Here is a 12,737-nt window from a genome sequence, read left to right on the forward strand (position 1 = left end):
GAGAGGAGATGGACTCTACACTTCTTTCTAGGGTCCTAGAGGTCCCAGGGACCAGGCTTGTTTACACATTGGGGGTCCACCGACCACAGCATGGGGTCACAAGGGAACATGTGACCCCAGGTAGGGGGTTAGGGGGCTGTGAGTCTCACCCCATCTGCATGGGTCAGGATCATGTGTGTGGGGAGACCATACGTACAAAGCTAAGAGAAAAGGAAGAATACATGAGCGCTTCACTTGTGTTTAGGAATTAATGCTTTATGGTGTTCACTTTATACAGACCTGTGCCTGTTTTCTTCTTGCCCTCTTGAGGTTCACCCTCCCTGGGGCTCCTGGAGACTCCTCAGGTGTCTACCTGGTAATTACTCCAATTCACCAGCATGAGCGTGGTGGGAAGGGAGGCAGGTTCACCTGGTGAATTGATTGCAGGGCACGCGGATCAGGCAAAAAGCCAAAGGGCAGCAGGTGAGGTTGCTGCTGTGATTTCCTTCCAGTCAACTGTCCCTCCTCAGCAGAGACCAGACCTGCCCCTCGTCTCCCAGCCCTGCGCCTGGTGTGTTTTCTCAACACCTCAGTAGAACAAGAAAGGACCAAGCCTGCCAGAACCAAGGTAGTGTGTTCAACATTATCATGACAGCTGTAGAAACTGTTAATATCACACAGACCCAAAGGGAGGAGATGAGGACTTCTCAGGACAAGTGTTGGGAGAGGGGCCGACCCTACATTTCTTTCTACCATGCCAGGAGTTTACAAGAACCCACTTGTTTCCATCTTAGGGATCCAAACAGCAGAGACATGGTATCCTAACCAAGGGTCACGGGATCCCAGGTACAGGGTCTGGGGATTGTGCGGGTCTCACCCCATCCACGTGGGTCAGGATCCTGTGTACACAGAGACCACATATCTGCTCTTCACCTGCAGTGTGTCCTGTCTCCTTGGAGATTCCCAGCATCTGAATTGAGGGCGTTGCCCTGATTAACCTGTGGGCCTTTTCCTTCTTTTCACCTTGTCACGTTCACATGAGGTCAGGCACCTTTGGGTGTGTTGCTGCTCTGTGTTTTGAGTGAAAACCTTGGTGGTGTCATATTAATATCATAGCCTATCACATATCCAATTCATAGGGTCATGACTGTGTGCTTTCCCCTAGCCCGAGCTCAGGTCTAGTTTGTAACTGAATTGTTATTTTACATTGGGGTAGAGTTGATTTCTGATGTTTAGTTTTAGGTGTACATGAACCTGATTCAATTATACATGGATGTATATATATTGTTTTTATGTTTTTTTCTCATATAGGTTATTACAGTTTGTTCAGGAGACTTCCATGTTCTATTCAGTAGGTCCTTTTTCATTATCAACTTGATATTTATTCATGTGTATATTTTCATCCCAAACCCTTAATTTATCCCTTCTAAATTTTTTTTTTTTGATAATCAGAATTTGGTTTTCTCAGGCTGTTTCTGTTATGTACATTAGTTCATTGGTGTGACTTTATCGATCCCACCTGTATGTGATATCTTAGGATGTTTGTCTGTTTGTCTCTGACTTACCTCACATAGAATTATAATTTCTTAGTTCATCCATGCTGCTGCCAATATGATTATTTCATTCTGTTTTGTGGCTGAGTAGTATTTTAGTGTATAGATCGATGATGTAGTCTTCATATTTGTGTCAATGGACATTTTGGTGGATTTTTATGTCTTGGCTATTATAAACAGCGCCGCCCTGAAAATCGAGGTACACGTGTCATTTTGAATGATGATTTTCTTTGGATCTAAGCCCAGGAATGGGATTGCAGGATCATATGATACCTCTGTTTAACGTTTCAAGGAACACCCATGCTGCTTTCCATCGTGGCTTCACCAGTTACATTCCCACCAAGACTGTAGGAAGATTCCATTTTTTGTATGTTCTCTACAGTATTTAATCTTTGTAGATCTTTTCAGTGATGGCCATTGTGACTAGAGTAAGGTGATAGCTTATTGAAGTTTTGATTGGCATTAATTTAATAATTATTGATGTGGAGTATCTTCCCATGTGCTTTTATTATTTTATACCTTGTGAATACAATTTATGTCTTGAAACTTGGCCCTGTTTGTAATTCTTTTACAATGATTTTTCCCAGGACATTTCTTGAGGTCAGGTGTCATTTAAAGCCCTGTTAGACTTGAGACTATTTAGAGCCCTTCATCACCTGTTTTATGACTTTCCTGCTGGCTCACTGATAAAAGAATCCACCTGCAGTGCAAGAAAGTTGCAGGAGACATGGGTTCAATCCCTGGGTCAGGAAGATCCCCTGGTGGAGGAAATGGCAACCCACTCCAGTATTCTTGCCTGGGAAATCCCATGAACAGAGGAGCCTGAAGGGCTACAGTCCATGGGGTCACAGAGTCAGACACGATTGACTAAACAACATTAGCTAATTATTCCCTGACCCACCCCACCTCCACATACCTTTTTTGGTAACCATAAGTTTCTTTTCTAAGTCTGTGTACCTGTTTCTCTTTTGTAAAGAAGTTCATTTGCATCCATTTTTAGATTACATCTAGAGTGGTATCATATGGTACTTGTCCGTCCCTGTCTCGCTTCCTTCACTTGGAATGATCACCTTGACTTTCTTTTCTGTGGCGGGACTTGGAATTATTTCCTATTTCTTTATGGTTGAGAAATATTGCATTGTGTATATGTACCCAATCGTGTATTCATTTCTGTGTAATTTCATCAATTAGCTTGCTTCCCAGGCTTGGCTATTATCCTTTGTGGAGCTGAAATTCCTGGGGTTTCTGTATCTTTAAAATTTTTTATTTTCTCCAGATTTATGCCCAGACATTGGATTGCTGAGTCCTGAAGTACTTCTATGTTATTTTTTAAATAAACCTCCATGTGTTCTCCCTACTGGATGAACCAATGTACATTGCAATCAACAGTGCAGGAGGGTTCCCTTGTCTCCACACACTCTTTAGCATTTATTCTTTTTAAAATAATTTTATTTATTCATTTATCTTTGGTTGTACTGAGTCTTGGTTGCTGAGTGTAGGCTTTCTCTATCTGCAGCAAGTGGGGGCTACTCTCTAGTTTCATGGTACAGCTTCTCATTGTGGGACCTTCTGGTTGCAGAATTTGGGCTCTAGAGCACCAGGCTTCAGGAGTTGCATCGCGAGGGCTCAATAGTTGTAGTTCAAAAGCACAGGCTCAACAGTTTTGGCCCATGGGCTTAGTTGTCCCACATATGTGGAATCTTCCCAGAACAGGGATGGAACCCATGTCTCCTGCATTTGCAGGCTGATTCTTAACCACTACACCACCAGGGAAGTCCTAGCATTTATTCTTTAAGATGTTTTGAAGTGGCCATTCTGACCAATGTGAGTGCTTAGCTCACTGGACTTTTGATTTGCGTCTTTCTGATAGTTAGCGATGCTGAGCATCTTTTCTTGTGCCTAACTGCAATCTGTAGGCCTTCCTTGGAGAAATACCCATTTCAGCCTTGGTCCATTTTGTTCTTGGATTATATTTATTTTTGATATTATGTTGTACGAGCTGCTTGTATGTTTTGGAGGTGAATTCCCTGTAGGTATCTTCATTGCAAATCTTTCTCCCTATTCTGAGGGTTGAGATTGTCTCACAGTTAGGGTTTCCTTTGGTAGGCAAATCATTTTAAGTTTAATGAGGCCCCATTTTCTGATTTGTGGTTTATTTTTCATTATTCTGAGAGGTAAGTACACAACAAACTTGCTGCATTTTATGTCAAATCATGTCCTGTTTATATTTTTTCTCAAGAATTTCATAGTATCCATCATTACCTTTAGATATTTATACAATTTGGAGTTTATTTTGTGTATGGTGTTAGGAAGTTTTCTGATTTCATTCTCATTTTCATGCCTGAAGGAATCCTCACTGTGTCCTCCATTGTGTCTGTTACAATTTCCATCCCAAACATCAGCAGAGGAGAGTTCCCTTGTCTGCACATCCTCTCCAGCACTGATTCTTTGGTAATGACCATTCTGACCAGTGTAATGTGATTCCTTGCTGTAGTTTAGATTTGCACTTCTCTAATGTTTAGTGATGTTCACATTATTTCATGTGATTTTTTTTTTTTACGGTGAGGCAAGCTTACATTTTGAAATTGGCTTCTTTAATATCTGCCTTGTTTTGAATTCTTTGTCCATGACTACCCCAGGGCACTTCTTGAGAGCATGTGTTTTATTTTTTTACAGCCCCTAGATCCTCATGAATATTAAATGTCCAGCAGCGCAGCTCTTCATGATGTTATTACAGAAAATGGCCACAAGGGGGCAGCGCTGTTCTATGAGCAAATCTGGTTCTTCAGGCAAACTGAGCCTTTGGGAAAGCTGGCTTCCAGGGTTGTGAATTAGAGTGCAGTGTGCCTGAGCAAACTCCCAGGACCTCGTGTCTCACTACTTCTTCCCCTTAAGTCTTCACCCCTCCCTTTCAACACAGGGAGTTTACTCAACTTTGTTCAATAATCGTTATGGCAAAAAACTGAAAAAAGAACAGATATGCTGTATGTATGTCATAACTGAGTCAGGAGCCTGTACACTGACCACAAGCACAAAACTGCAAAACAAATATAGGTCAACATTGTATCGGCATGAGATTAAAGAGAAGAGAAGACTATTGCCTATTTTATCTTCTCCGATCTCCCTGATTTAGGCTGCTTTCCAATCCCTGGAATCTGACCAGGCTTGGGTCCCATGACTGGACTGGAGAGGGGGTGAGACAGTCAGGGTGGGTGCCCTTAATCCCAGCCTGGGACAGCGCTCTCTGCTGAGACACCAAGGAGGCTGCACTTTCAGAAAGAGGTTTCAGCTGGGGACCTTAGCAACAAGAGACCTGGAGGTTAGGTGAGTTCCAAGGTCCTCGTGGCCAGAGCATCAGTCCACCATCCTTTGGGTGCACTAGGATCTATGGGGCCAGCCAGGGCAAACCACTGAGAGGGTAACAGGCAGGAAGGCCACGGGTCTCCAAACAGAGGAAATAGGCTGCAAGTGTCAGCCATTTTTATCTCTCTTAAGCGGCAGGAGGAAAAAACTAGCAATATTTTTTTCCTTCTCTATACAAATTTAAAAGATTTCTCTTAAAATACTTTGTTTCCATAGTGACACCTGGTTTCACCTGAAGTTAACTATTCTCAAACCTTGAGTTAACCAATGCATTTTTCTTATGGAAATGTTTGTCTTAAGCTATGTTAATGTACTATGCATTTACCCCAGACTCTGTCTTCAAGTCGGTCTGCCATTCCCTAATCTATGTAAACAAAACTATTTGTATGGTAATCTGCCCTTCTAAAAGATTCAAGTCAACCATTTTATGGCCCGGAATGAATTGTTTGGTGCCAAGATTATTCCAAAATACATCTTATGGATGAGGGGCCTGGTGCCATTCTGAGTTTTAAGACATTCCTTTCTTTCATTAACAGACTGCTAATAACTATATAACATCCAGCTGAAGACTAGCAGGGGGGTACTCTTTCTGCCCCCTTCTGATGCCTATGTCAGAAGCTTTCTCTATCTTCTTTATACTTTAATATAACTTTATTACACAAAAGCTCTGAGCAACCAAGCCTCGTCTCTGGCCTTGGATTGAATTCTTCTCCTCCGGAGGCCAAGAATCCCGGCGTCTTTTCGTGGGTCAACAACAACCTTTCACCATCAACTAGTCAGGTTTAAGAGGGGCTCAATTAAGGGCACCTGCCCCAACTGTCTCACCTCCTCTCCAGTCCAGTCATGGGACCCAAGCCTGGTCAGGTTCCAGGGACTGGAAAGCTGCTTAAGTCAGAGAGATCAGAGGGGGTAAAATAGGCAATAGTCTTCTCTTCTCTTTAATCTCATGCCGATACAGTGTTAACCTGTATTTGTTTTGCAGTTTTGTGCTTGTGGTCAGTGTACAGGCTCCTGATTCAGTTATGACACATACATACAGCATATCTGTTCTTTTTTCAACTTTTTTGCTATAAAGATTATTGAACAAGGTTGAGTAAGTTCACTGTGTTGAACATTATGTCCTTCTGAAATATCTGTTCTGACTGGATGTGACACCAAGGACTGTAACCCTCTGGGTTTCCCTTTCCATGGATTCTCCAGGCATGAATACTGGAGTGGATAGCCATTCCCTTCTCCTGGGGATCTTTTGGACCCAGGTGTTGGTTGCAGGCTCCCACATTATTAACCCTTTGGCCACCAGGGAAGCTCTAAGTATCTATTAGAGATACAGATTTTTTATATATGTGGAGGGAAGGAGAAAGCAGATAATCCTTTGTATTATCTTTTAGGGATACATATTTCTATGTATATGTTAGACATACGGATTTGTGTGTATGTTAGACATACAGTTTTCTGTGTACATGTGGAAGCAAGGGAGGAAGGAGATAATCCTTGTGGATTATCTATTACAGATACAGATTTCTGTGTATATGTTTGAGACACAGGTTTTTGTGTATAGGTAGTCCCCAATTCCTAATTAATCCTTGGCCCTTTATTGTTTCTTTTCTTTGGAATTCCTTGTGTTTGAATTTTCAGATTTTCTTTCTGTGCTGCAAATTAGTTTCTTTGTATCTCTTTTTGACTGGAAAGAACATCATATGCTATTTTCTTCCTCTGCCTCCTGAATACACTTAGTGTATGACCCTCCAATGTCCATCCTTGTGGCCACCAGTGGCATAATTTCATAATTTCAGTGCTGCTTTTTCATGGCTAATAGTTCAATGTTTTTATTTATCACATTGTCTTTAAGCTTTAATCTGTTAGAGGATATTGTGTTGTTCTGTATCTTGACTATTATAAGTAGTACAACAGTGAATACTGGGGGACATGTGTCTTTTTGAATGATGGATTTCTGGGGATATAGGTCCAGGTGTGGATGTCAGACACTACAATTAGCTCTCTTGAAATGTTTATATTCTGGCATGTGGAGGCTGTCTTTTCTAGGGGTTGTTGGCAATGTCCATTCCCACCAACCTTGTATTGGGGTTCAATCAGCTCCTGGTCCTCTGCCACATTTACTGTTTGTAGACTTTTGTGGATGTCCATTCTGACTGGTGGGATTTGGTTTTGTGTTATCGTTTTGATTGTCTTTCCTCCTGTAATAATTAGGGATGCTGAGTGTCTTGTCCAGTGACATTTTAAAAATTTTCCATAAAGGATTTGAGTGAATTCACCCATTGCAATTGGCTCCTTGAGTCGGTTGTGCTTGGAATCCATTTCTGCAATACCCTCCCCAGGTCCTTTCTTGAGGGCAGCTGTCAGCAGCCCCATAGGCCTTGTGAATGGAGGTACCAGTAAGCACAGGTGTACAAGTTGTAGTTACAGGAAATGTTCACAAGAGGCAACACTTCTTCATGCCCAACTCTGGTCCTCCTGCAACCAGAACCTTAAGGAGCGCCGGCCTCTTGGGCTATGAATTAGAGTGGAATGTGCCTGAGCAAACATTCAAGGGCTTGTGTCTCACTACTTCTAAGCTTCTCCCCTGCAGACTCATCCCACCTTGGCCACAATCCCAGGTGAGGGGCCTGTCTAGGAGGCTGCACTCCCAAGAAGGGGCCTTGAATTGGAGACCCCAGCACCAGGAGACTTTTCCCAGGCCTTCAAGCTCAGAGGGTCATGCCACCATTCTCTGGGTGCTCTAGGGCGTGTGGTCCCAGCCAGAGGATACCAGACAGTACAGGTGTCATAGGAGTCTAAATTAAGGGCACACTTCCTGGTGTCATGACCCCACCTCAGTCCAGCCATAGGAACCACGCCTCCTCAGGCTCCAGGGATGGGATTGGAGCCCATGTCAGGGAGGCAAGAGGCAATGAGATACATATTGCTTTTATTTCCTTTTCTTTTCTGTAATCTCATGTCTTTGTCATCTTTGAATATAGTTAATTTGCGGTTTTGTGCTTGTCAGTATACAGCTTCTTTTTTCAGTTATGATGTATACATACAGCATATCTGTGCTTTCTTGGATTCTTTTTCCATAATGGTTATTGCAGAAGGTAGAGGAAAGTTCCATTTGCTGAACATGAGATCCTTGTGTAGTATCTATTACAGATACAGATTTCAGTTTATATGTTGGACTAACAGATTTCTGTGTATATGTTAGTCACAACCTCCTCTGAATTCATCCTGGCCACTTAAATTTTTTTAAATTCTTTTTTTGTGTTTGAATTCTCAGAGGATCCTTTTGCATTGTAATTAGTTTCTTTATCTCTCTTTATGTTGCCTAGAAGGTCTTCATCTGCTATTTTCTTCCTTTGTCCTGCAAATTTCACTTAGTGTATGATCCTCCAAGGTTCACCCTTGTGGAGACCATTGGCCTAATGTCACAATTTCAGTGGTGCCTTTTTATGGCTGAGTAATAGTCCATGGTAAATATGTACCACATCTTGTTTAAGCTTTAAGCTGTGGGTGGAAATTTTGTGTTTCTGTGTCTTGTCTATTGTAAGTAATGCTGCAGTGATCATTGGGCTGCATGTGTCTTTTTGATTGATGGTTTTCTCAGGATATAGCTCAGGTGTGGGAATGTCAGACTTTAGTTTAAACTCTCTCGGAACTTTAACTTCTGACATGCAGAGACTGTCTTTGCTAGTGACTGTGGCCAAATGTGCATTCCCACCAAACGTGTACAGGGGTTCCCTCACCTGCTGGCTCCTACATTTATTGCTTGTAGACTTGTGTGGTGTGATATTGGTTGCTATTTTGCCATTCTCCCTGTAATAATTAGGAATGCTGTGCATCTTGTCCTTTGGGTATTTGGGGTTTTTTTCCTTTAAGGGTGTGAGGAAAATTTACCTGTTGCAGTTGACTTCTTGAAAGTCGGCTGTGTTTGGAATTTATATCTGCAATACTCACCCCAGGACCTTTTTTTTTTTTTCCTCAGGACCTTTTCTGAAGGCAGCTGTCATTAACAGACCCCCAGACCTGTGAATTACACCCGCAATTAAGCACTTCTGGTCAAAGTGTAGTTACAGATTCCCATGTATATGTTAGTTGTGACCCTTTGAATTTATCCCTGCCCCTTTACTGTTACTTTTTAGGGATTGTTAGTTTGTATTTGAATTCTCAGGGATTTTTTTTTTTTTTAGTTTTAAATGATTTTCCTTCATATATTTAAAATTTTGCCTGTAGGGATAACATATTCTTTGTCTTTCTCGGTCTAACTTCACTTAGTGTATGATCCTCCAAGGTTCATCCTTGTAGTGAACGATGGCATAATCTCAGTGGTGGCTTTTCAAGGCTGAGTAATAGTCCATTGTATACATGTACCACTTTTTCTTTAATCTGTCAGTGGACATTAGCTTGGATCTGTTTCTTGGCTCCTGTAAGTAGAGCTGAAGTGAATGTTGGGGTGCATGTGTCTTTTTGAGAGATATGTGCAGGTGTGGGTATGTCAGATCCCAGGATTAGCTTCTTTGAAAGTTTTTTTTTCTTCCTGGCATGCAGAGACTCTCCTTTCAGTGGCTGTTGCCAATGTCCATCTCACTGACTGTGTCGGGTCAGGGAGGCAGGGGTTACATCTTTCCAGCTGTCTACTGCATTTATTGTCTGTGGACTTCTTAGAATGGCCATTCTGACTAGTGTGATTTGATTTCTTGCTATTTTGATTGACGTTCCTCCTATAATAATTAGAGAGGCTGAGCATCTTGTCCTGCAGCTGTTTGGGAATTTTTTTTCCCTTAAGTTGTGTGAAGGAAATGTACTTGTTGCAATTGGCTTCTTAAAAGTCAATTATGTTTGGAATTTTTTTCTACAATACCTATTCCAGAACCTTTCCTGAGGGCAGCTGTCATTAGCAACCTCATAGAACTTGTCAACTGGAGTTGTCAGTAAGCAAGATGTTTAAGCTGTAGTTATAGGAAAAGGCAACAGCACTGTTTATGTCCAGCTGGCTCTTCAGGCAAACTGAGCCTTAGGGAAAGCTGGCTCCCTGGGCTGAGAATCAGAGAGGAACTCGCCTGAGCACACACTCAGTGCCTTGTGCCTCACTACTACTTCCCGGTAAGGCTTCACCCCTCCCTTTCAGACTCATCCCGGCCTGGGGCACCGCTGCCTGCTGAAACGCCTGCACTCAGAAGAGGGGCTTCAGCTGGGGACCCCAGCAGCAGGGGACCTGGAGGCCGGGTGACTTTTCAAAAGATCTCGTGGTCAGAGGCTCCGGCTACCATTCTTTCGATGCACTAGAGTCTAGTCCAAGCCAGGGAAAGCCAGATAGTACAGGTTTAAGAGGGGGCTCAATTAAGGATGCCTGGCTCTATACTGTGTCAGCCCCTCTCCAATCCAGTCATGCGACCCAAGCCTGCTCAGGGTCCAGGTGTGTCAAACAGCACATGTCTAGGAGATCAGAGGGAATAAAATAGGCATCACTCTTTTCCATTCTTTAATCTCATGCTGATACAATGTAGCCCTATATTTGATTTGCAGTTTTGTTCTTATTGTTATGCCATATACATACTGCATGTTCTTTTTTTAATTATTTGCCAGAGAGGTTATTAAACAAGGTCCAATAAGCTCCCTGCGCTGAACATTATGTCCTTCTGAAGAATCTATTCTGACTCTATGGGACCCCAAGGGCTGAAGCCCGCTGGGATCCTCTTTCCATGAATTCTCCAGGCAACAGGCCTCTAGGTAGACACTCAGCTTGTGTGTGACTATGAGGCCTCAAGGCAGACTTTCAGCTCCTTGTGTCTATGACACCTCCAGGCAGACACTCAGTTTTATGTCTCTCTAGAGGCCTCTAAGCAGATGCTCAGCTCGAGTTTGACTATAAGTCTTGTACGAAGACTCTCAGTTCGTGTCTGTCTAGAGGGCTCAAGACTGAGGCTCCTCTTGTGTGTGTCTATGAGGTGGATGCTCAGCTCGTGTCTCTCTAGAGGCCACAAGGCTGACGCTCAGCTCGTGGGTGACCATGGGCATCTAGAATGACTCTCAGCTCTTATCTTGTCCTATGGCTCGTTGGATTCTTTTTATCTATTTTCTTTTTCTTAAAGGGCGTGAGGAAGACTGACCTCTGAAATTGGCTTATTGAAAGTTGGTTGTGTTTGGAATTCATTTCTGCAATACCTGTGCAGGACCTTTTCCAATAGCAGTTGTCATTCACTGCCCCACAGGCCTTTTGAATTGGAGGTGCCCGTCAGCACTGATGCGCAAGTTGTAGTTTCAGGAAATGTCCACAAGGCGGCAGCACCTCTTCATGCCCAACTCTGGCTCCACCTGCAACCAGAGCCTTAGGGAAAGTCTACTTCCTGGGCTGTGAATTAACTAGGGTGGAATGTGCCTGAACAAACACTTAAGGGCTTGTATCTCAGGACTCCTTCCCCATGAAGCTGCACCCCTCCCCTCTAGCCTCATGCCTACCTGGGGCACTGCTCCCTGCTGAGGTGCGGAGGATTTTCCAAGTTCCTCCAAGTCAGAGGGTCAGGCCATGAGGATTTGGGTTCACTAGGATTCTGGCCCTAGCCAGGGCAAACGAGAGACTACTGGTTTAAGAGGGTTCCTATGAAGGACACCCTGCTCAGCTGTCTCGACCCCACCCCAATCCAGCCCTGGAACTCAAGCCAACTTGGGTTCCACGATTCAGATAGCATCCCAATTCAAGTAGGTTTCACGGAACAAACTAGGAATTACTTTTCTTTCCTTTAGTTTCATGCCGACGCTACGTTGAAGTCTAGCTGGTTTGCAGTTTTGTCCTTGTCTACTCATGTATGTCTCTGAGGGCTCTCAGCAGATGCTTAGCTCCTGTGTGTCTATGAGCTCTCTAGGCCGATGCTCAGCTTGTGTCTATGAGGCCCCAGGCCGTGCATTCAGCTTGTGTGTCCAAAATTGAGCCCATCAGCTCTTAACACAAAAAGGACACACAAAACATCGTACTGGCTGAGCCAGCTATCGAAGTGCATATACTTACCCTACAAACAAAATTGAGTCCCTTGACTCTAGAAGTTTGCCCGTTCCTTGTCCCAACTGCCAAGTGTTGGGGGTAGCCAGGGCCACTTCAGGGAAGCAGAGGTGGACTCTAGAAATGGACCCAAATGAACTTCTTTACAAAAATAGAAACAGCTTTACAACATGGCAAAGCACCTTATAGTTACCAAAAGGGAAATGTGGTGGACAGTGAGAAATGAGCTGGTGGAGATGAATCAACGAGGACATCTAGTCGTTTTGCGTAATAAACTACACGGGAAGAGAACCCAATAAAGGATGTGTACACACCTATGCATAAGTGAGTCATATTGCTGTCCACCTAAAACTAAAAAACAAAAACACCACCCTCCTGTAGCCACGTGTTCCGGGAAACAAACTCACTCAGAAGGATAATGCAGATAGTGGAGTGCAGCTTATTACACCGGCGGGCCCAAGGCAGAGTCTCCTCTTAGCCAAGGACCCAGACCAGTTTTTCTGAAAACCTTACATACCCTAAGCATATGTACCCAAACCCACCTCCCCAAATTCCCCGAAACTAGTCTGAACAAAGGAAAAAGAAAGATACAATCAAAGTTAACCTGTGATTCATGTGCCTTAAGCCTAGGTAGTTAACAGTGGACAATTATCAATAGGCTGTGGTTATACCAATAAGCATAATAGAATGTATGATTCTATTTGGTTACACAGGTAATTAGGGTATTCTTTTAGGTGATGGAGAGCCCTGGGGCTCTTCCTTCTGGGGGCCTGGTTTTCCAGTTGGTATGTCATTTCCATAGATACTGGGCATACAGCTCGAAGTCCACAGTCCGGCCCAAGATGAAGTCCTGC

The sequence above is a fragment of the Muntiacus reevesi genome, chromosome 15 (assembly GCF_963930625.1).
Source record: "Muntiacus reevesi chromosome 15, mMunRee1.1, whole genome shotgun sequence".
NCBI classification, from domain to species: domain Eukaryota; kingdom Metazoa; phylum Chordata; class Mammalia; order Artiodactyla; family Cervidae; genus Muntiacus; species Muntiacus reevesi.